The 25,045-nt window shown below is 36.8% G+C and overlaps 2 non-coding genes across 2 annotated transcripts; both read left to right on the top strand.

Moving 5' to 3' along the window:
* Window positions 1–18,264: 18,264 nt before the first annotated feature.
* TRNAV-AAC (transfer RNA valine (anticodon AAC)) lies at window positions 18,265–18,337 on the top strand. The gene has a single exon. It is a non-coding gene; the product is annotated as a tRNA-Val (tRNA).
* Window positions 18,338–21,762: 3,425 nt separating this feature from the next.
* TRNAV-AAC (transfer RNA valine (anticodon AAC)) lies at window positions 21,763–21,835 on the top strand. The gene has a single exon. It is a non-coding gene; the product is annotated as a tRNA-Val (tRNA).
* The last annotated feature ends 3,210 nt before the right edge of the window (window positions 21,836–25,045 follow it).

Here is a 25,045-nt window from a genome sequence, read left to right as displayed (position 1 = left end):
ACTTGGCCATTTTAGTTTTCAACTGTTTAAGCAGGAATAGTACTGATATGGTTGGAGGATTAATCGAAATCGAGTTATGCGTGTAATCACATCACTGTGTGGAATGAAAGAGTTGCGAATGGCTGCCAGCCTATGAACTTATACCGGCAATTCCCTTTTCACTACCGGATAAATCCAAACCAATTTATTATAAATAAATAAATAAAAGATAACGTGGTTTCTAATTTCTATGAGCCATTTTTTATAATTGTTGTTTTAATCATCTATTTCAAAGCTCAATATTATTTCTTATCCTATTATTTATATTAATGCGAAAGTGTGTCTGTCTGTCTGCTAGGTTTTCATTTTGACGTCACGTCCATGTACATAGATAGCTTGTATCTGAGGGAAGAATATAAGCTATTTCAGGTCCCGGAAATTCCCACAAGAAATTTAATGAATCAAAATCCATTGCGACGAAATCGCGGGAATAATCTAAAGTAAATAAACAAATTTTTTAAATACACCTATTCTGTTTTGAAAAGCTGCATTTGTACATCCTAAGCCTATATTTATTTAGTTAATTACCAGTGGGTATAGTATCCATTCTCCGTACTGCAACGCAATTACAGTGGTAGGAATTAAAGATAAATACTGCAGCCCGCATAGCTTTAATAGCATGAATACTGTGTGTTTCATTTTATAGCTTACTTAGTATAAGCTTTGTGATAGAGATATAAGCTATTTTATTTCATTTCTATTTTCTCAGTTCAGCGCTGCTTCTTTTCAAAAATAAAGGTGGATCCACACCAGCGCATGAGTGCGAAACGTGCACACAATGCGTATCGAATGCCTAATGGACGCGTCACTGTCTCTATGCACATGTGCATGACGAACGTGTATATTTATCATGTTTGTTCTTACTCCCAGAAACTGTGCACGCTGTGACTTGTATAACATGCTCGCGAAGCGCTCGCAAAGCACACGTGAACAAACACATTATATTCTAATAATGCGCGTTGTGTGCACGATCCGTGCGCATGCGCTGGTGTAGATTAGCCTTTAGAATTACATTGATTGCTAATGGCATGGTTTCTAACTGCGTATACCTAGCCTAATAAGCTGTGATAGCCTAGTGGTTAGGATGTCCGCCTTCTAATCGGAGGTCGGTGGTTCGATCTCGGGCACGCACCTCTAACTTTTCGGAGTTATGTGCGTTTTAATTTAATTAAATATCACTTGCTTTAACGGTGAAGGAAAACACCGTGAGGAAACCTGCATGCCTGAGTGTTCTCCATAATGTTCTCAAAAGTGTGTTAAGTCTACCAATCCGCACATGGCCACCGTGGTAGACTATGGCCAAAACCCTTCTGAGAGGAGACCCGTGCTCTGTAGTGAGCCAGGTGATGGGTTGATCATGATGACACCTAGCCTCGGTCATTTGACGTGGGACATGACTTTCAGTTTTTTTGTAACGGACAAAACAGCGCACATAAAATCTGAACGTAGGTATTGATTTAGGTCTTATCGTTAAAATAAGTCATTTACGTGCTCAATGGTGTCCAGGAGTCTCCTTTGAGCGTGTCCCATACAATCGCAGTTTGATTCTTATTTGATAATGATTTAAGTATCAAAATAACAATCAAATTTGGTTTGTATGGGGCACGGAAGCGTTTAAGAGACTTAACCGATGCACAATGTTACATCATAAGTATAATTACTACGCGCTTCATACTGCAATAAACTTACCTAAGTATACTAAACTTTTTCCATCAAAGTAATATAAACATTATGGAACACCTACACAAACTAAAACTACCCACAGGAAAGGTAAAGACCATTGACAAAATGCTTTTATGTTAAAGGTCCACATAACGTAGATAGCCCTACCACCGTAGGCAACCAAATTCTGTAACGTCTAAATCTTCACGTGAATATAGACTTTATTGTAATTGACGAAAGTTCGAAATAGGAAGTATATGATTGTACTTAAGGATGTGGCTGTCTGTACAAAGAGCATGTTCGTCGGCAAACAGATTTGAGCTCGAAAAACTCGGTTAGCCCGAACGCGAGAGCGAATGGAGGAACGATGTTCTGCGTAAACTTATTACGGAAATCTGTATTTACGGTAATGTTGGCGTATTCGTACGCTATCTAATCTATGGAAATTCACCCGAAAACTACCAATTTAGTAGAGTCAAGTGCCCTTAACTCCTTCAGGAAAATATGGTCTGCCTTTATTCTATTCTTCATTTTTTGCATACCTATTGGATACTTAGTTAAAGCTTATCATTCACCTGCTTATGGTTGAACGTAAATTATTATTGGTGATTATTGAAAAATATTTGTTCGAAATTCAAATCTAATACGAAATTTTGAAAAGGTTTTGTCATTTTTTCTATTGGCCCCCTTTTCAATACTTAATATGACGTGACCAGCTCCGGCTTCCTTCAGGTTCAATCCCTGAAAATTCTTTCTAAGCAGGAGTTTACATTATGAAAAAAAACCTACAAAATATAAACCATACACCACTATTTTTTAATCACCACACAAATTTAAAGAGCGAATATAGGAAAGCTGTATATTATGTATTTGCAATCGGATTTTCTTAACCATAAGTTAAATAAGTTATTATCCATGTTTGTTTTGTTTTAAAATTATAAATTAACTCTGCTTGCTCATTAAATTAATAGTAAATATCAAATGCGTTGTCCTTAGCCTGAATCGCGGAATTTGCCACAAGCCCGTCGAGGCGTGTTAGCGAGCTCTAGCCTACAAACACTCATTGTGTCTATCTTGAGAGCCTTCATTAACCGCATCATATCACCTACGGAGATTTCCTAGATACTACAATTACCAGCTTAATGCTTTGAAGACTCGGATTCTTAAACACTTTCTCGCCACGTTCTTTAAACTGGCTTCCTTTCCGTATTTAGACGTTATCTAACCGTTGTACAAGGGTAGACAAAGGAAGCGCTGGGTAGACGATATAAAGCAGACAGCGGGGTCACTATGGATAAGAGAAGCACTAAACAGACCCATATGGAAAAACCTGGAGGAGGCCTATGCGTCAGAAGACGCGCTGATCGGAAAGGAACTAAAGTGCGAGATTTAAATTATGTAATTGTTAAATGTAAATTCAATAAAGGCTTTATTTATTTATTTATAACCGTTGTACGTAGACCTTAGTGCTGCTCCCCGCCAGGTCACTCCAGCCAGCCGAGCTCACTCCTGAATTCAAGCAGGCCTCCCAGGCCAACGAGGACTTCAGAAAGTGTTTCTGAGGAGCCTATGCCACTGCATTTAAGCATGCATTTTCGATTCTTTCTATATGCATTGTCTTCCTGAGGCAAGGGCCCAAAATGGAAAGGTGTTTATCTATCGAGCGTCCAGTAAATGCAATGCTTTGTGTTAGCAAGATCCGCGACAGAAATGTGTCTCACTGATGTGATAATAAAATAGAGTATCATCCAAACCTGCACGTTCGCGTCGTAGACGCTCTCGCATTGCATCCCACATTGCGCTTATGACGTGCAGGTATGGCCGTAGCCTAATTTAGAATTTGACAAACCTGAAGAAGAATTGTCTACAGGTGTGGAAAGCCAACGGCATTATATTATACTGAGAGAACTCTTACCTTTTTTTGTGATATCTCCAACAAAATGGATTGAGAGGCAGAAAGGATATAAGAACTACATTGTACCTATAGTCCGCGACAGATTGAGATGGCAAACGGGGTATGAGGCGGGGGTATGCCGCACACCCGCTCACCGGCACGTCCGTGTAGAAACCAAAGGGGTTTGATAACTCTACCATATCCCTTCCAAGTTACACTGCATCATCACTTACCACCAGGTGAGATTGCAGTCAAGGGCTAACTTGTATCTGAATAAAATAAAATAAAAGTCCCCGATTGCCGTTTCAACCTGTCGCGTACTCTAGGTACTTGGATAAAATCATCCGTAAGATCTCAATAGCTTCAATTTCTCGTTCAAACAGAGTTTTAATAGAAAACATCTTGCTACCCCGGCCGGAAGACGGAGCAAACACGCGCCCGGATGTGAGCTTAGGAAGGGTTCTGAATTTTTCCAAATTTATTTTTCTACTTTACACTTCAGTTTTAATTAAAAGAGGATTCAATTTTGAAACTTCGCTAGTTAGAAAATGAAATATTACAGAGATAGATAATTATTAGTCATTAGACAACGATCTTTGGTAGATCTTTTAGATGTTTGATAGGATAAGTTTTACACTTACCTACTCTTCTTTTAATCGTCTTTTCAATCGCCAAATAAATTACTAGCAAGTAAAGTACACTTTAATAGATTTCAAAGTTCTAGAAGTTGAACATTATTGGACAATTGAAAAATTTAATTAGTAAATATGCCCGTAACTTTGTCTGCGTGGATTAAGGTTAAAATCCTCTGAAATTCTTGAATTCTCGGAATAAAAGTAGCCTTTGTCACTATCCAGGTTTTCATGCCCCATGCAAAACTTCGCATCGAAGCACAATCCTACAACACTGTTGCATAGATGATGTTTTATTTGCATTTTTTTTTTAAAGAATATTAGGCATTTTAAATCACTAATATTTTCCCCTTTCCTCTCCAATTAAGCGTCAGGCTTGTGCTAGGAGTAGGTACGACAATAGTGCAACGGGCGGGGTTTGAACCGTCGACCTTTCGGTTTTCAGTCCACTCCTATACCGGTTGAGCTATTGGGGCTCTAAAACATTAAAACATCATCTATAGGTACAACAGTGCATTTGTGTCAAATTGAACTTTTTTTTCCCTTTTTGCTCAAATATATAAAAGTACCTCAATTATCTGCATCTGTTTCATCTAATTATTCGTTTTTAATATCTGCTGTTTTTTCATCCTGCGTTTTTTTTAAATTGATAGACTAGCGCTTGGCTGCAATCAGACCTGGGTGGCAAGTGATGATGCAGCCTAAGATGGAGCGCGCTTGCCTAGAAGATGCCTAGTTGCTAGGCCTGTTTACTGTAACTATAGAATAATTACCTTCCAAGTAGATCTTGACAAGTTCTGGAAGTGAAATTGAAGTTACTAATCAAGTCGTCTACAAAGTTATTCGTATCGCGAAACAATGTAACGAAGTTTCGCACTTAATAGACATTTCAATTACACCAACAGTTACACTGGAGGTTATACCACTAAGGTATAACTTTAGGGGGAGATAATTCTGACAAGGGTATCGAAATTTAAGATTTAACTTGAACGTAATCGCAAGTTGATAGATCATGACGTAATTCCAAATCCATACTAATATCTATATATATATAAAAGGAAAAGGTGTCTGACTGACTGACTGACTGACACACACACGCACAGCTCAAACCACTGGACGGGTCGGGCTGAAATTCGGCATGCAGATAGCTATTATGACGTAGGCAACCGCTAAGAAAGGATTATTGAAAATTTAACCACTAAGGGGGTGAAATAGGAGTTTGAAATTTGTGTAGTCCACGCGGACGAAGTCGCGAGCATAAGCTAGTAATATATAAAGTGCATAGTCCTGGCTGACTGACTTATGTATCCTAATATAATCCACAGCCTAAACCGCTGGTCCTAGAGACATGAAATTTTGAGGGTGTGTTCCTTGTAAAGAGCAGGTATCTACTAAGAAAGGATTTTTCGAAATTTTACCCCTAAGTGGGTGAAATAGGGGATGAAAGTTTGTATGAAATTCCGTCCATTTTTGAAGTTATTTGCATAAAAATTGGTATTTGAATGAAGTAATACGTGTTCCAGGATTTAGAAAATTCAACCCCCACCTCAATTTTCTAAATTCCACCCGAGCGATGCCGGGGTGGGTCAGCTAGTTCCAATACAATTTGTTGCAAAGCGAAAGCAAACGAAACAAAGTTTGCCGCGAAATATGAAAGTATCAAATAGCAAATCTTGTGACAGAAAAGCTTAGTAAGTTTTGATATGTTTTCTATACATGGGTCAGTGGATTTTGGGATTATTCTACTTATCGTATTGCGATATATTATGTTCAATGTTGTATTCACACTCATACCAAACTACCCCTTTTACAGTAGGATTTCACTAGTGGTTAGGACGTCGGCCTCCTAGCCAAGGGGTCCGCGCTGGGTCCAGGATTCGATCCCAGGCACGCACTTTTATGCGTTTATGCAGATGTGCGTTTTAAGCAATTAAATAGGTATGCCTGAGGGTTGAGAGTTATGATAATATTATGTTCTCAAACGTGAAGTCTGCCAATCTGCACTTGGCCTGCGTAGTAGACTGTGGAAACCCTTCTCAAATCACATTCTGAGAGGAGACCTGTAGGTACTTAGTAGTGAGCCGGTGATAGATTGATGATGGTGATGATGATTGTTAGGATTGATTAAGTTAATTATTATTTTAAGATTTTTAAAGCCGTGATATGCCGTGAATCGGAGGTCGGGAGTTCGATCCCGGGCACGCGCCACTAACTTTTCGGAGTTATGTGCGTTTTAAGTAATTAAAAATATCACTTGCTTTATCGGTGAAAGAAAACATCGTTAGGAAACCAGAGGAAACCTGCATGCCTGAGAGTTCTTCATAATGTTCTCAAAGGTGTGTTAAGTCTACCAATCCGCACATGGCCAGCGTGATAACCGTGTTCTGTAGTGAGCCAGCGATGGGTTGATCATGATGATGATTTTTCTGCCTAGTAAATATTCAACATTAGCTATACCTACTTATACACACATCGTCATTTTGTGTCATTTCGTATGAGGAAATCCAGTAATTAGGCTCCTATCGCGTCCTCGATCTTCCGCCAAGCAAACTTCTTTGACAAGCTATCCGTCATCAAGAAAACCAATTATTACTTTCCACGCTACGTTGCTTGTAACATTATAATAAGGCATTTGATATGAAGATGTTTGTTTTGAGGACACTTCCTAAATAACTTGATGCTAACGCAAATTGATAAAGTTTCGAGGTTGAAGTCATAATTGGAACGGGAACTATGTACCGCGAAACGTATTGATGAACTTTGAACAATCAGTACCCTTATTATAAATGCGAAAGTGTGTTTGTTTGTTGGTTTGTCCTTCAATCACGTCGCAACGGAGCAACGGATCGACGTGATTTTTTGCATGGGTTTGTGAGATAGGCTACTTTTTATCCCGGAAAATCAAAGAAACCCCAAGGCATTTTTAAAACTTAAATCCACTCGTACAAAGTCACGGGCATCAGCTAGTAACATTATAATAAGGCATTTGATATGAAGATGTTTGCTTCGAGGACATTTCCTAAATAAGTTAATGTTAACGCAAATTGATAAAGTTTCGAGGTTGAAGTCATAATTGGAACGGGAACTAGGTATGTACCGCAACGTATTGATGAACTTTGAACAATAGTTAAATTAAATTCAAATCTTTAATACCATTATCTACTACTGCTCATGTTGTTCATAACGTTTCAATCTCATGGCTCACATTCTCTAAGGCGTCCATTTGACGATCAAACCTTCCTATAAGGGTTCTTTTTTTCCTTTTGAGGTACGGAACCCTTAAAAATAAAAACACAATGATAAATGAACGTGAAGGGAGAATTGTATGTATGGACACATACTCAAAATACATTAGCCATAGTTAAGGGCGGGCACCCTCCATTTAGAGTCTATAATAATGCCTAATTGTTCCCTAAACAGACAGGAAGGGGGAATAACTTCATTAGTAAGATGTCTGGCTGCTGTTTGATGATGTTTGAAGCGTTTATATGCCAATTTGGAACTTTCACTTACAGCCGTACTCAGAGTCGCTAATCGTTACTTAAGATTGAGTTAAAACGAGACAAATTTATATGAGGGATATAGCTCTGTCTCGTTTTAACTAAACTTAAGTAACGATTAAGCGATTCTGAGTACGACTGCTAGACTTCTCTGGAACTACTGATTACTGGAAAACTTTTCGCGTCATAGTAATTTAGTATACAGGGTGTAACCAACCAATAACCATTTGCCTCATTTTGTAGTTTTAGTGATTTAGCATTTTTCTAAACTCGGTAGCGTTCTGGTTACATCCTGTATTTTGCCAATTTAGAACAGTTTTATTTAGTTTTTAATGGGAATTCTCTGGAACTACTGACAACTATAAAATTTTGGCGTCATAGTAATTGAGTTTATAACTTTCTTGTCTATCTTTTTTTTCATGAAAATATTAGGTTATTATCAAAAAATTTAAGCAAGCCTTATCTAATTACTGTACAAATCATGCCTGTGTGGAATGGTGCCAAGAATATTGGCAGCATTTCCGCGCTGAACAGCCAGGCTGATTCTTTGCACAAAAAAAGAGCCAGCGTTCTGTCAGGAGATATAATTTTTATTTTTGTTTTGTTCCGTTGATTGCCATGTCGACCTGTCGCGAACTTTCAAGCCTTATCATAAATTGAAATGTTACATTTCAAACTTGGAAAGAGTATAAAGTAAAGTCAAAGCCTCATAAATCATAGGGAATATTCTTTTATTTCGGGGTCCTTTAGAAAATCCTTCGAACAAAGGAATAAATGTACCTTTGTTGATAAACAATAAAAAGGGTTGAAGTTCAAAGAAACGTTTAAGGCGTAATTTATTCGCAGGGAAATGGACGAAACGAGTATTTTATACTCCCTTGATGTTTTACGGAGAGCAATCAATGTCACGGGACTGGGTGTAACATAAAGATTTGTGAAGTAGCAATTAAATGAGAGAGCGGCAAACATATACCTACCTAGTACGTACCTACCTATGACTTTTATATCTGCGAAATAGGTATGTAGGTATAAGTCCCGCAAATTGCTATAGCGCTGGAACCATGTCTCTTTAACAGCGAAATGACCTCATTTTTGCATGCTCTTTAACGGCGTTGTGTTGTCTAATTTTTTTCAATCATTCTATAGCCTGACCATAAATATAAAAAATTTGCTCTGGGGGCGCCACTAGTAAATGGTCTATGGTCATTGAGCATGTCTTAGATACTCGTAAATTAGTTCCACGTGTTTTCCGCAAAATGGCTAGGTGATTTATTTTTCTGGCCAGGCTTTAAATAATACGCTGACGAGAAATTAACTTTATATAGATAAGTATATTATATACCTTTAACGTATATTAATATGTTTAACAGTAGATTAGATGTCTGCGGTCATACACTCCAGTGTAGACTACGTTTAACGCATCCACTATAATGCGGGTGCAAAACTAAAAATAATCAAGTTTGAACCTTATTCCAACTACATAAAGTACAGCAGAGGGTTGTGTGTAGGAAATGTTGGTAGCGTTATACAGGATGAGAGGCGTCGCTGCGTGCATCGGTGTTCACAGGGTGTTGCTAATATGCAAGCTGCCGTGCTATTGAGTGCTACCTACTGTTTGTGCGAGTAGGTAGATGCGCCAGACGTGAAGTTTGATATGGAAATTGAAATAAAGTTTTAGAATTAAACGAAAGATCCAAAGTAGGTACTTTGAAGTTGGGATACGAAGAGACGAAATTGTTTCTGAAATTAAAGAAATAGTCTTGTGAGGCTTTTATTAAATAAAAAAACCGGCCAAGTGCGAGTCAGGCTCGCGCAATGAGGGTTCCGTACTACATTCGTATTATTTCGACATTTTGCACGATAAATCAAAAACTATTGTGCATAAAAATAAATTAAAATCTGTTTTAGAATGTACAGGCAAAGCCCTTTCATATGATACCCCACTTGATATTATAGTTATCTTACTTAGAAAATTGAAAATACTATATTATAGTGAACTACATAATATTATGCACAAAACCCGCTTTTCTTCATACATTCGATTATCCGGATTTTCTATTATCCGAATCCCTAACGACAACAATTAGTCCGGTTAATCGAGTTTCCACTGTAGGTACTTTGAAGTAAGGATACAATACAAAGAGACGAAATTGTTTCGGAAATTAAAGAAATAGTATTGTGAGACTTTTATTAAATAAAAATTGATTCCAACGAATGGAAAACCTCCTCCTTTTTTGAAGTCGGTTAGATAGATATACTAGAATCTAGATGCTAAATCTCTTGGCGGCCCAGTTTTACCGCAATTTTCCGCGCTAAAAAGTAGTCTATGCGACTTTCCGTGTCTTTAACTTCGCAAAAAATCACGTCGATCCGTTGCTCTGTTGCGGCGTGATTGGAGGACAAACTAACGAACAAACACACTTTTGCATTTATAGTATGGATAGTGATAGTTCGCTATAAGCTTTTTATTTCTATTACAAAGTACAAGTAATATTTTCACTTAAAATATGGGTTAAATGTTAGAAGCTATAAAAATGTTACGCTATTCAAACAATAAACGAAACAATTTCAAACTACAATAGTACAAAGTAATGCATGACATAGCAAAGGAAATAGCGTGGAATAAAATGAAATCAAGTCTGAAAACTTATAGAACCTTTCAAAGGATCGCTTCCATGCAGTGTAACGTTCATAAACTGCTTTCTTGGCGATTGTATTGAAATAGTATTTTCTTAAAGAATTTGTACTGATTCTGGCGTGATTGAAAATAGAACAGTAGCTGTATTTATTTGAACAAATCTCGGACGTTAATTTCTAATTCTAGAATTCCAATAATAATCTGGGATAGGAAATCGTGTTACAAAATCCTGAACAGACAGACAGACACAATATGTCTCAACACTAAACTAAATCTTGAGGCTGCCCAAGAAAGCGCTGCATTGGCTAGAAGGCGTGCAGACCTGAAAACAAATAGACTTAAAATTGCATGCTAAAAACTCGGGTCACATAATATGAAAACCAGCGTGCCGTATTTTATTCGTGTTAACGCATGTGATGCAAAGATTTTTCGCTAAGCTGTTCACCCATTTGGGGTAGTGTCCCAGATGAAATGCTTTATTTTTATCTGTGACACCAACAACAAATAAATGCATTTTCTTTTTTTCTTTCAGGAAGAATGAGCGAGAAAATGCAGAAAATCGGATCTAGTCTAATAACGCTCAGTTCAAGAAGAAGAATAGATAATAATAAGCCAGAGAATATTGTATTTCTTTGCCCCCTAGACCGAGAATTATTTAAACGAAAGGTTCAATGAAATTACGTAGTACATAATATTTGCTATTGCAATTAGGCCTCATAGCAAACAGTATGCATTATAAAGCACCTACCTACAGTACTGTAGGTACCTATCCAATTCATTACGCAGTGAAAATCATAAAATAATAATATAAATTTTGTTTTCGTCATTAATGGCCCCTGCTCATTGTCATCAATTAAAATTATTGTTTGAAATATACGCTGAGTACTGAAATTATTGCTTTTGTCGATTTTTCTTAATGAATTGCTTGTGGAGCTGAAATAATGTTATTAAATATTGGGTATATTTCGTATTATAATATATTTGTATGATATTGGGAATAATAAATAGGTGCATTAAATTAAATATTGGGCAGCGTAAGGTTTTTTGACCGTTCTATTTGAAAAATTAACAGTATTTTTAACTTTTAGGGTAGGCAGGGGTTAGCACCATTTTTTTATGCCATAAACTTGTAATGTACCTACCGTACAAGCATACCTGCTCTGCGATCGGCTAACTGATCTGCTATCACCATCGTGTTGCCATCGCGTCGCGAATCCATCGCACATTCTTTGTGATTTGACTGATTATTAATTAATTTTTGTTTAATGTTGATGATATTATGTGTCTTCTTAATTGTTCTCGACTGTTTATTTAAATCAAGACCAGAAAAAAGGCACGGACCTTGAATCTGTCATATGGTGTACAGCGCGCTCGTGGGCGACGTGTGCCCTATCATAATAAGTATTACAAAAGCAAACTTTTTGTATAGGGTTACAGTTTTATTTAAGTTGCTGTGGAGCTAGACTGTAAAGGCAAGTTGCTGTAAATCGGCCATACTCTATCCCTATGTTATTAATGACAATAGATACCAAATTACTTCTGCTACCCATCTAATTTAGGGTTCTGTAAGTGTGTCACATTTGTGCGGACAAAACACCGAATAGAATTACCGCTGAATTCTGCATACGATTTTCTGCTATATTTGTCTCTGGCCTAAAATGGTTCAATGTGCAAGGTCTGTAACAGTAACCCAGGGGTGGCGCAGCACTGTGGAGTCTGTTTGCACGCTCTAACAAGTTTATACAGAGCCGTCGTTTGTGTACGTCTGTCACTTTATATTTTACGCCAGTGTCACTTTACAACACACCTGTGACTTTGAAGCTATAGCCGTTTCACTTCCGAGATATGAAGGCTTCCATACAATGTTTTCTTTTACCAGAAAGTGCAATATGTAAGGTATTATCATTAATATTACTTATCTCGCAAATAACTGAAAACGTGTAAGTAATAAAATCACTTCGACTATGAGTGTCGAATCGGCAATAGCGATTCGCCGAAACTCTGCGACAGCACTTCAACTTACACTTGATAGGTATGGAGAGCTCAATACAGCTTTTATCATACCCTGAATATTTAAAATAACTACATCGATGACTCGTGGTTCGTGGTTATTTGAAAAGTCAGTCCATATTTGACTGTCCTTTCCATATGCCATCCAAAGAATTCGAAAGTCCTCCTCTTTTATTTTTGTCTTCATTTTATCTCAATCGGACAGTAGCTAAAAATCAGTTATTAATTCCGACGGAACGACAGCATACAAACAAGCAAGACAAACAAAAACTTTTTAAATAATTTTTTTTAAGTAAACAAGCAGGTGGGTCACCTGATGTTAAGTGGTTACCGCCGCTCATGAGCATTTGCAGCACCACAGAACGCCAATGCGTTGCCGGCCTTTAAGGAATTTGTTGAAGGAGCTTACATCTCTCCGGTGCTCTAGGTTTCCCAAAGAGCTGGTTAGTTTGGGATTGTCCACAAGTTGGACAGCTGGCTTTTGAATCTGATCGAATGAAAGGAGTTGATGCTTACTGAAACCAGATAGTTCTCCTACGGATCTCCTCATTTCTGATTTGATCACGTAGAGAAACTCCAAGCGTAGCTCTCTCCATCGCCCGCTGAGTGACTCTGAGCTTTCTTATGAGGCCCATAGTTAGCGACCATGTCTCGGATCCATATGTCATCACTGGCAACACGCACTGTTCCAAGACTTTGGTCTTCAAGCACTGAGGAATTTTGGACAAGAACCGTCCAAACTCTCCGACAGCACTCCATATATTCGAGCACTTCGAGTTTCGGAGAGTCTTCGTAACAGAACAAGAGTAACCGACATAGCTCAACGGGTTGCGAAGCTGAAGTGGCATTGGGCAGACCACATAGTTCGTAAAACCGATAGACGTTGGGGTCCCAAGGTGCTAGAATGGCGACCTCGTCCCGGAAGACGCAGTGTTGGACGGACGACATCAGAAGAGTCGCAGGGAGCCGCTGGATTCAGGCGGTGCAAGACCGCGGCGTGTGGAAGTCCCTACAAGAGCCCTATGTCCAGCAGTGGATGTCTATCGGTTGATGATAATGATGATGATGATGATGATGAAAACAGATACTGAACTGTTGATTGAAAACATTAAAAATCATACTAAGCATCACAAATCGCAATGCCCTGAAAACCAACACCTACTTACGTAAAATGTACTCAGATGAACGTTCCATTGTTTCCAAATAAAAACTTTCAGTTTATATAAAGTTAGAAGACGAGAAAATGTTTTGATCGTTGTTTTAGTAGAACAAGGATTGACTTTATCAGAACTCTGTGTTTAATGGGGGAAGTTTTGTTTTTGTGTTTGCTTAAACGAAAACTTTTGCCATTCACTAGGCTAAAAGTTCTTTAAATATTATGATTAGGTAGTAAGTATGGATTACAGATTTTTTATTGATTAAAAGCCGACTTCCAAAACTACTACAAAGTAAAAAATCACTTTTGTTTGTACACGTGTATGTATGCTGAAGTCGGGTGAGCTTCACACTTTGATTTCTAGTTGCTTTTATTAATCTCGCCCGACTCCGAATATTCAATGGTGTAGTCTATGCATGGCATCAAAAATAATATTACTTCCTCCGCAGTTCCTGAATCATTATAGTTTATGAGTGCTGAACATCAGGGTTGAGGAGTTGGGACTTGGAGCATGAAGTCGTTGCTTGGTACAACATTAATTCACCATGAACACTTCCTGAAAAATAACGTAGGCGGGCAGTAACCCTGCAGCATTAGGATTGAGGAGTTGGATCCATAAATTTTTATGAGACTACCACGGAAACATCCTCTGTTTATTAAAAAAATTGTAAATCGGTCCAGAAACCTCAAAAAAAACGGTATACATACATTAAAAAAAACGGGCCGAGTTGAGAACCACCTCCTTTTTGGAAGTCGGTTAAAAAGTTTTATGAATTATAATATTATGTTTTTAGAATTAGTAGAGACAGACGGACGGACAGCGAAGGCTTAGTAATGGAGTCCCATTGGCACCCTTCGGGTACGTACGTATAGACAGTACCCGTAGTACAAGATTTTACGTCTCACCAAACCAAACTAAATTCGAGAGTCGAAATACTTCCGCGTTACAGTAAACTGGATGTAAACAGCCTTGAATTGAAGTCAAATATTCAATGCCACTGATTTTAATTTCGCAATGTTTCCGCTTGGAGCGCTGGCTGTAGAAGTGTAGACAAACTTGAGCTTTAAAACAAGGCATTTAAGATCCAGTTTACTGAAACGCGGAAGTATTTTGACTCTCGAATTTGGTTTGGTTTAGTGAGACGTAAAATCTTGTACTACTGGTACTGTATATAGACGACTAATAAGAAAGGATTTAGAAATTCGACCCGCGAGTGAAACTGGGATGGGTTAGCTAGTCCATGATAGTGCTAGATCATTAATAAGACCGCATTATTAACAATTTCTCCACAATATCCTTGTAACAATTTTCAGCTTCAGTCCGGACTTACCACTGACATGTTTGTTCAGCAATTTGATACAGCCAGACAAGGGTTGGCAATTTTCCTTATTTATCGCCCTGAGGAAATTTATGAACGCCCCTTAAGCCTTGTTAGGACGGACTTCTCATGTGGGGCCGTATAGAGTCAGGTTTTTTCTATTAATTTAGAGGCAAAATTTATTTGTGCCCTGTAACCTGTAATATCCCGTTTTTGCACTTTATAAACTAGCTTTGTACCCGGCTTTGCTAAGGTGGTAAGGTTTTATCTGGTGAGATGCTTCGGCAGTGGCTACTTACCGCCCTTCCAGCAAAGACGTGCCACAACATGGTTTAACATTCCGATACCAGCAAGCAAACAAAACTGCAGGGGTTAACTTGTCGAAGAAAAGTGGCCAGGAGGTGTATCCATCGTTCTTCTTCAAAAGATGGCATACTACCTTTTACCCGCAATTTTATCTAAATTAGTTTTTTAAATCTTCTAGAAATTCTTTATTTTACTGGGATAAATGTATTCCATGTTCTTGTCCCGATAGCTAATTATTGAGCTTTGTTCTCGTTGCAATTAACTTACTATAGTAATTATCGCTCACATTTTATATGGCAAACAGTAACACTACATAAGTATTTTTCATGTGACTTTAATAATGATCATTTAAGGAAATATAAATGCATTTTCCCCTTTACAAGAATACTAAACAATAAGTAAGAGACTGTTCTATGGTCGCACAGAGAATACAGCGGAAGCAATAATCGTAAAGTGCGGCACGCTTCCGCACTCCGGATCAGACTGTATTGCAGTTTTATGCGGCGCATTGTAGCTGCATTCAAGTGCCGCACTAAATAATAAATAGCGGAGTAATGAGTTGAATCCTCCCCAGGTTGTATCCGTACTCGTTTGTGTATTTGTAGCGTGCTTTCTACTTTTATTTTCCGCAAATTTTTATGTTTTGTCTTTTGTATACAATTCTAAAGCTTTTTTTGTAAGACAGTTGTGATTTCTTGATATTCAAAAATGATCTATTTTCCATGTAACTAAAGTTAGATAAGCCGTTTTATAATTTAACAACAGTATTAAAAATAATCAAATGTCCACCACTTAGGTTTTAATAATGGTCATTTAAAGTAACTGAAATGCATTTTCCTCTTTACAAAGAATATTAAACAATAAAAAGTCAGTTCTCTGGTAGCACAGAGAATACAGCGGAAGCAATAATCGTAAAGTGCGGCACGCTTCCGCGCTCCGGATCAGACTGTATCGCAGTTTTATGCGGCGCTTTGTAGCATTTGAGCTGCATCCAAGTGCCGCACTAAATAATAAATAGTGGCGTAATGAGTCGTATCCGTGCTTGTTTGTGAATTTGTAATGTGCTTTTAACTTTTCTTTTGCGCGGACTTCGGTCTGGTTTTAATCTTTTTCCTTTGTGGATGGTTTTGAAATTGTTTTGCTTGATCGTTGTTTACTTTTGTGATTCTAGGTTTTATGAGGATTTTTATTATAATAACGGTGCATAAGTAGTTTTTGACATTTTATTCTAGAGGTATAGGTACGTTCAAATCAACTTTCTCCATTCTCTTCGTACTCATAGATAACCATGGAACTAGGATTCAGCTTAGCTTATTAGTGCTCATAGCTTTAAAGACTTTTAGAAAAGGCGTAATCTAAAATAATACTATTGGTAAAACGGTGAATACCTAAGCCGAATCGATGTGGCGAAAAATCTTAAAGTGAAATGATGGCCATGATGAAGAGCTAATCTGATAAAAAAAACAATATTCAGCAAATCAAAAATAACTATTTAATGCAGAATATATAATAATCTACTAAAAACTTAGGCCTATCGATCTAACTTTTCCCAGCAGATGATTGAAAACGTCCGAAAGGAAGTGCTGTAAAAAACGTATTAATCAAAACTTGGACACTTTCCGTTACTTTAAGATATCAGCACTTTGTTTTGGACATGAAGTGTTTAACACGACCATTAATCATTGCTAAGTTGGTTTAGGCCCCAAACACACACCGTCGCGTGTGACGTCACGCGTCCGTACACAGTGTTGGCACAGTAGTACCTAGGTTAAGTTGACTTTTATTATAATATATATAATATATAGAATTAAACTTGACTTAGATTGTAAAAATAATTAATATTTAATGAATTTAACTATGCTAATAATTATTGAATTTTATTAATTGTGTTATAATAGAAAAAAATTTGCATGCCAGAAATGGCCGATTACATTGATACTTACTTACCTTAAAAATTAACTACCATTGTAACATGTATTCTAGCAAAATAAAGGATTTATGATTTATGATTTTATCACTTGGTATATAGTTATCTTACTATTAAAATCGAAAATACTAAATATTTTTACATACACATTTTAATTTTTTTTTGTGAGCTAGCCACAAATTCTTGGTTTTCGGTTTATTCCTTTACTTGTGCTATATACCTACTTACCTACTAAATTTAATGATTCTAGGTCAACGGGAAGTACCTAATAGGATTTCTTGATAGCACGACAGACGGACAGATAGACAGACAGACAACAAAGTGATCCTATTAGTGTTCCTTATTTCCTTTTGAGGTACGGAATTACCTACCTACTGAAAACAATTTAACAAAAATCACGTTATTCCAGCATTAAAAGTCACAGCGCCGAAATCACTGGGATGGAAATCCAATAAAATAACGTGCTGGTAATCATCATCATCACCATCATCATCATCAACCAATAGACGTCCACTGCTGGACATAGATCTCTTGTAGGGACTTTCACACGCCACGGTCTTGCGCCGCCTGGATCCAGTGGCTCCCAGCGACTTGTCTGATGTCGTCGTGCTGGTAATGGTCGACAATAATTATTATTAGGAAATACGTGGGAATAGGTATCTATTTGATATTAAAACGGCTTTGTTATAAATTATTATCAGCAATTTAGGATTATGAGATCTAATCATTATAATCATGTTTGATTGTTAGGTTTATCTTATTAAATCAGCAGGTTCGATACCTATAGATTGTTTTCAGCTGTATTACTTGGAAATTTTAAGGCGCATTGATTGAAATTTTACCCTCGAGTCGCGACTTTATTTGCGTGGATTTAGATTGTTTAAAATCGCATGGCAGCATGGGAACTTTTTGGCTGCCCAGGATAAAAGTAGCTTGTGCCATTCTTAAGGTGTTTATTAGTATTTAGTATATTCAAGCTATAAATCAGTCGATCCGTTGTTCCGTTGCGGCGTGATTGAAGGACAAACCATCGAATTTAAAGAAGCCGCCAGTGTGAGAGCTACGTCTCTTCTGATACTTATTATTATTCCAGTTGGCAAGTTTTAGCATAACTAGGTCAAAAATGTACACTTGTCCATTCACTTTTTTGCCTGTACGTTAATTTCGCTATTGCACATCAAGTTTCCGTGGTGTAGCGGTTATCACATCTGCCTAACACGCAGAAGGCCCCCGGTTCGATCCCGGGCGGAAACATAGTTTTTGTCAAACTTTTATAGTTTTAATTTATTTTGGAAGGTCATCAAACAGATCATCAGTATTTTCATACGTAGTGTTGTATTTAAATAAACAAAATGTTACTTGAATCAATTTTTATTTTAGGTAAATATGTATGTTGTATTGCGATCACAAAATATAAAAGTGAAAGTCGCCAAAGACAGTATTGACGGAATTTAATTTGACTTAGGCATGTGCCTTCAATTGGCAGTGAACAACTATCAGATGATGACGATGACGACCTGATGATGAAGAAGACACCCATGGGGGTTGCCATGATGTCATGCCATGGTGTTCCACCCAGTGTTGGGGACAATACGCAGAGAAACTTTTAACTTTTATAAAAAATAACGAAGGTCTGGCACGCGCTGGGTCTTAGTCCATATTTAGACAGGAACGTTACCTCAGCAACGTTTGACGTTTGACGTTTGATATCAATTTACGGAACCCTTTGATGTGGCGGAGACAGGTCTAAATAATTTTAATTACCGCCAAATTGTAGATTCTATACTATCTAACAGCTCAAGTTTTGATTTAATTGTGGCTTGACATTTCAGCGAAGGCAGTCTCAGCTAGGGTTGCCAACTTTTTTACAAGAAATAAAGTATATTCAGGTCTATGACGAATATTAAACAGTATTTTAGAAAAATGAACAGTATTCTATTTATTTATTGTTTTAAATACATATTTTTTAGAGCTTCTCGCACAACTTACTAATTTACAATCTTTTTTAAAAACTTCATACTGAAATTAAAATAAATGAGGAGCTCATTTTTTATTAAATTATACTCTATTTCTATCCTCCCACCACTTTCCACACTCCACACACCACCAACTCTTTCAGTAAATGCTCAGGTGGCGGAAACAGAAAATAGATTTGAGACAATTTTAGTTATGTTTCAGAAACTCAGTGTGATTTGTTTGTGGCTGCGCTGCACTGAGCAGTGAGGACCCTCTGACTAAATAAAAACAAATTTGTGTGAGTGTCTAAGTATAACACATAATAATGTGTTTGCATTTTGATGCTGAAAACAGTATTTTGTATGCTTTATTTTTGTTCAACAGTAAAAAGTATTATTTAGTGAAAAACAGTATAATACTGTTTAAAACAGTATAGTTGGCAACCCTAGTCTCAGCACAGGTCTCAGTTTTAATGAAGTTTCTGATGTAATCATAATAATCATATCACTGGATGTAATGTTTGAATATTTGCCATCAATACATTGTAAGACGTAGAAAAATAATAATAATATGCTAAGTAGATAGGTATGTGAATAAATCGTAATATTTTTTGCTTTGATTTTCTGGGATAAAAAGTATCCTATGTCCTTCCCCGGGATGTATGCTAACTCTGTACCAAATTTCATCAAAATTGCTGAAACTGTTAGGCTGTGAAAAGCTAGCAGACAGACAGACAGACACACTTTCGCATTTATAATATTGGTATGGATTTAGTCAGTTTCAAATTTCGACTGCATTAAAAGGAAAATGTCAGCAAGTACAGTTAATTTTTTTATCCTTTTCAGTTTTTTTATCCTTAACACAGATCTAAAAATCTAGCTAGGATAGCCAGTTCTTGATCTTGTACCATTTTTAATATTGTATATGCTTATGTCAACAAGCACGCAAATTTGTTCAAGATCAAATCCATGTATGTGTGGAACTAGATGATTGAAAAATAAACGTTTTATTGTTTATTTATTTTTATTTAAAATGGTCAAAACTCAAAACCTTTTCCCCTTTACATACTTCGTGCTCTTGAATAAGCAATAGTGTATGTATGGTAGAGCCTCTATTATCAAAAGTTCCTTAATGAAACCTACAATACTTAATTAGTAATTTAATCCGAACGTCAGGTAATCTTGGGGCCAAAACTTACAGCAATAACTACATCAGCACCTCGATTGCGGGAAACCTGCATCAATCATTATTACAATCGCAGCAGGGCCCTACCGCGGTTGTTTGACAGCTACAATGTCACGATCGCAATCATCTCTGATTGGTTAATGCTCGCTCACTATTGGCTACAATGCATTGTTGCAACAAGAATCACACAAATTCAGCCAATCAGAACAATTGAGATTGTAATAATGATTGATGCAGGTTTTACGTTATCGACCTACTGATATTAATGGATGTTCAACTGTCAACATGACCAAAAAGAAGTATATTGTTGTAAAACACATAAATAGTTCTGAAATTGCATTAAAATATATTTCCTTTGTTTTTTCATGCCATAATTTATTGTTGATTAAAACATCTCCCTGAAATGCATAATATACATTTGTGAAAAGGAAAGCCATTACACAAATAATTCTTTTCAACAAAACCAACTAACATGACAAGAGTTCAAATAATCATTGCGAACTTTTTAAGCACTACATTAACAACTTTAGCACGTCGGGTTAAAGTTGATATTTCTACAGTGAAGTATTAAATAAACAGGGGTGGTACGAACGAGATAATGATGTAGGCGCAACATTAAGTGTTTTGCTTAACTGTCAGCTATATGGCTTCATAAAACATGCCAGCCCTTACTTTGTCTATGGTCTCATTCATTTTGGTTTTGTCTTTCGTACAACGGGCTGTACTTGATTTTGTCGTGTCTATGCCATTTTTTACTTGTGAATTCAATATCAAAACGAAGTCCCGACATGGCACTAATGGTTATCCAGAAGTTTGTTTTAAGTAAGTACTTACATCATTCGAAACAGCGTCAGTAACTTTTTGTTGAAATTTCGCTCGGTTAAGACCATTGATGTAGGAGAAATCTGTCTTCTGATAGAAAAAATATGCAATTTAGTATAACTGGTTCTCCGCTTGACTGAGATGGCTCATAGGGTAGGGTTGCGAGAGTGTAATAGTGACGTTGAAATCCTTGATATTTATGTCAACTGTCACCCTACCGCAACGATCCCTACCTGACGAGCAATCTCATTGAAACGCTAGGTAGGTATGGATAGCTATAATTTTAGATTCGTCCATTCATCCTAGTCTAGCTGCAGAATAAAGTCTACTGTCAGGAGTCAGGACGCTACCTACTCAGCCAGTAAAAGTGCCCACGGCTCAGCCTATACATCCAAATGTTCGAAAACACTTTTTTTTTTAAATCTTTTATTAACAGGCTTTTACATTTATGTATGTCAGCCTGAAAACACATTTATTGTTGGGTAAAAAAAATGCAATGTAGGTACGTATTTATTTCACAGTTTTTCACAAAATTATTTTTTGTCTGCACATTGTAGGTTTGCTGTCCGATATAGTCGATGCTCTAGATTTGGATACGCAGTAATAATAATATGATTATCTACTAATTCTATATCAATGTGAATACCTACGCGTTTTATTTTACATTCATAATAATTAACTAGATCGCATGTGTAAAATTTAGACTACATACTCAAGTTTCCGTGGTGTAGCGGTTATCACATCTGCCTAACACGCAGAAGGCCCCCGGTTCGATCCCGGGCGGAAACATAGTTTTTGTTCATTGAAAAAATGACGGTATTTTTAGATTTTTGTGGTTTTTGTTACATTATAAATTCAAAAAATTATTTTCATGTATTACTATCATTATAATGTCTGAGATTATAGCGGTTCGGAAAGCAGATTCCACAGAGAAAATTTTTTTTCGAGACCATTCTAAATACTCAGCACCGAAATTCATATTTTATAGATATTAAAATATTTTTTGATAGTCAAAATTACGTAATTTAAACGTTTTAAGTAAATCAATTCGCCTCAACAAATCTACACTGATATAACTACCTACATTCTACCACTTCATTATTGAAACAGACTAGTCCTGAAGGCATCCCAATCAATCGGGGCATTCGACCAAGCGCGGTACATATCGACGACCACATTACCACGACCCCTCTATCTCACACTCTTCTTACATTCTGATGTCGATTGTTAGAGAACTGGCAGGTCATTGTTGGGTGGCGGTCAATCACAATGTAATTGGTACAAGGAACAAGATACCCGTGAAATGACTGCCCTCTGACGAAGGTCTGATGCTCCGGGGCTTTGTATTTAGTCTAACACCCCGCTTGAGGGTTACTTTTAACGATGCGTCGATTGAAATATTCGGTTGGATAATTGTAGCAATTTAAATCGAAGAATTCGGAATCGAGTAAAATATCGATTATATAAAACTAGCCTGAACCCGTGACTTCGTTTAGGTTGCATAAAGATCCAATTAGAATTTTTCAAAATAATATTTTAGAGGAAGTTATAACTTACATTCATAATGATCTAATCAAAATCGTTCGGGTTTAGTAGTAATATCAGCCAGTCAGTTTTTTCCACTAAAAATAACTCAATGATGCTCGCGTCGCGTCTGCGTGTAGATTTAGGTTTTTAAAAATTCCGTGGGACTCTGAAATTCCAGGATAAAAAGTAGCCTAGTAGTCTCTTTCCAGCTCTTTATAGAAAAAAATCACGTCGGCCCAATGCTCTGTTGTGACTGAAGAACAAACCAACAAACTTACACATTTTTGCATATAATAAGGTATGTGGAGTGATAGATCCAAATAATATTAACATAGATAGGCCTCGTAAACTAATATAATTTTTATGTGAACAACTATTAACGAAAATCTTAAATTACTTGTGGTTTTTTATCAATCAACAATAATTAATCAATTAAGAACGACTCACTTAATAAATATTATTCCAGTGATTTACTTCTATCTTCACTCAGGTCCATTAGTTTAACTAAAGACAGTAAAGTTCACGTAATAATGTGGAGAAAATTATTCTTGTGGCTAGTTATCTTTTACATAGTGACCAACTATGCAGAAAGTAAAAGACACTCTGGGCATTCTAAGTGGGGTCAAAAATGGAGATTGAATTCCACTGGATCTTATCCTCATCCACCGAAATATCCTCAATCTTACACAGGATTATCTGGAACTGGAAGTAATCTGTCCACGTATCCTTCATCTTCCACAGGATTATCTGGAAACGGATCTCATTACGAGTCCTCGAAATATCCTTCGTCACATTTTGGGAGTAATGTGCCTTCATACCCTTCATCTTCAAATGGATTATCTGGAACCGGATCTCATTACGACGCCTCGAAATATCCTTTGTCACATTTTGGAAGTAATGTGCCTTCATATCCTTCATCTTATGGATTATCTGGAACCGGATCTTATCCACAGCCATCTAAATATCCTTCATATCAGACAGGGCTATCTGGATTTGGAAATAATGCATCTACGTATCCATCATCTCAGACGGAGCTTTCTGGAACGGGATCTCAAAATTATAGACCTAACTATCCATCTTCTTCACCAGGGTTGTATGGATTTAGAAATAACACATATTCACCATTTGGATAGTCTGGAAACGAATCTCATTATTTAGTAAAGAAATAGTCTCGCATCTAAAAGGACTGCCATGATTTAGAAGTTAGCAAAACTATGCATCGTAGAAAAATATATTTGTAAGGTTATAAAACTGGATCGTGATTCGTGAAAAACAAGACTACTTTTATTATTCACCAGAAAGCTGTTTATTTGAAAAAGATTTGAAGCAAACAAGACAGCATGGAGTAATTTAGCATCAACCTGGTTTAGGGATAGTTGAATAAACGTACAAAATCGTGCCATCGAATAAAAATAAACTAAGATGGAAAAAGTATAAGGATTGCAGATTTTATTGTTTTCCTGCGTACTTATGTGTGTGCAAAAAAGACATTTTAATAAATAAATAAATAACTTGGAATCCTGACGTTTTTCCACATGATATCCTTAATCATAACGACTGATTTATGGTAATGCTTTTAATAATGCTCATAATAATTGTGAAAGTTAGTCTATTAATTCATCTCTACGCTTCGAACGTTACGTTAAGCCGTCAATTTGGGTTGTTATCACTATTACTATTTGGGATTGTCATAAGGCTTAGCTGGAAAATTGTATATTATAATATATATGTGTGTTATTGTAATATAGCTACAAATTAATCTCCATTGAGGCTGGAATCTATAGAGTGCACTTTGACTTTGCTCAGACTTAAGATTGAGTTAAAACGAGACAGATTTACGTAAGAGATATAGCTCTGTCTCAAGTCTAAGCTAAGTCACATTGCGCTCTATGGATGTCACCCTTGAGTATCCTGAGGTATTCACTTGTAGTAAAGTACATTATCATCTTCACCATCCACCCATCGCCGGCCCTCTACTGGGGTGAGGCCCGCTGGCTAAGTGTGGATTGACAGACTTGACACACCTTTGAGAATATCATAAAGAACTTTCAGGCATGCAAATTTGTTCAAGAGAGTTTTTCTTCATTGATAAAGTAAATAATATTATAATGTTGAAATTATTTTAACTAAGTATATAAAGTTGGGTTTAACTGGAAATAGGAACTATTCTATTTCTCTGGTAACATTAATTTGATAACTTTTAAGGGCGTTGTGGGTCATCCCAGGTTTAGTTCCCGACGGGTACAAAGTACAAACTACGCTCTATCAGCAAAGTCATACGGCCGAGCGATGTCATCTACATCTACACTAATATTATAAAGAGGAAAACTTTGTTTGTTTGTTTGTTTGTTTGTTTGTTTGTTTGTTTGTTTGTTTGTTTGTTTGTTTGTACTGAATAGGCTCAAAAACTACTGGACCGATTTTAAAAATTCTTTCACCATTCGAAAGCTACATTATCCACGAGTAACATAG

The sequence above is a fragment of the Maniola hyperantus genome, chromosome 2, assembly GCF_902806685.2.
Source record: "Maniola hyperantus chromosome 2, iAphHyp1.2, whole genome shotgun sequence".
Lineage (NCBI taxonomy): Eukaryota > Metazoa > Arthropoda > Insecta > Lepidoptera > Nymphalidae > Maniola > Maniola hyperantus.
The sequence above is the reverse complement of the archived record's forward strand: the minus strand, read 5'-3'. Positions and strand labels throughout refer to the sequence as shown.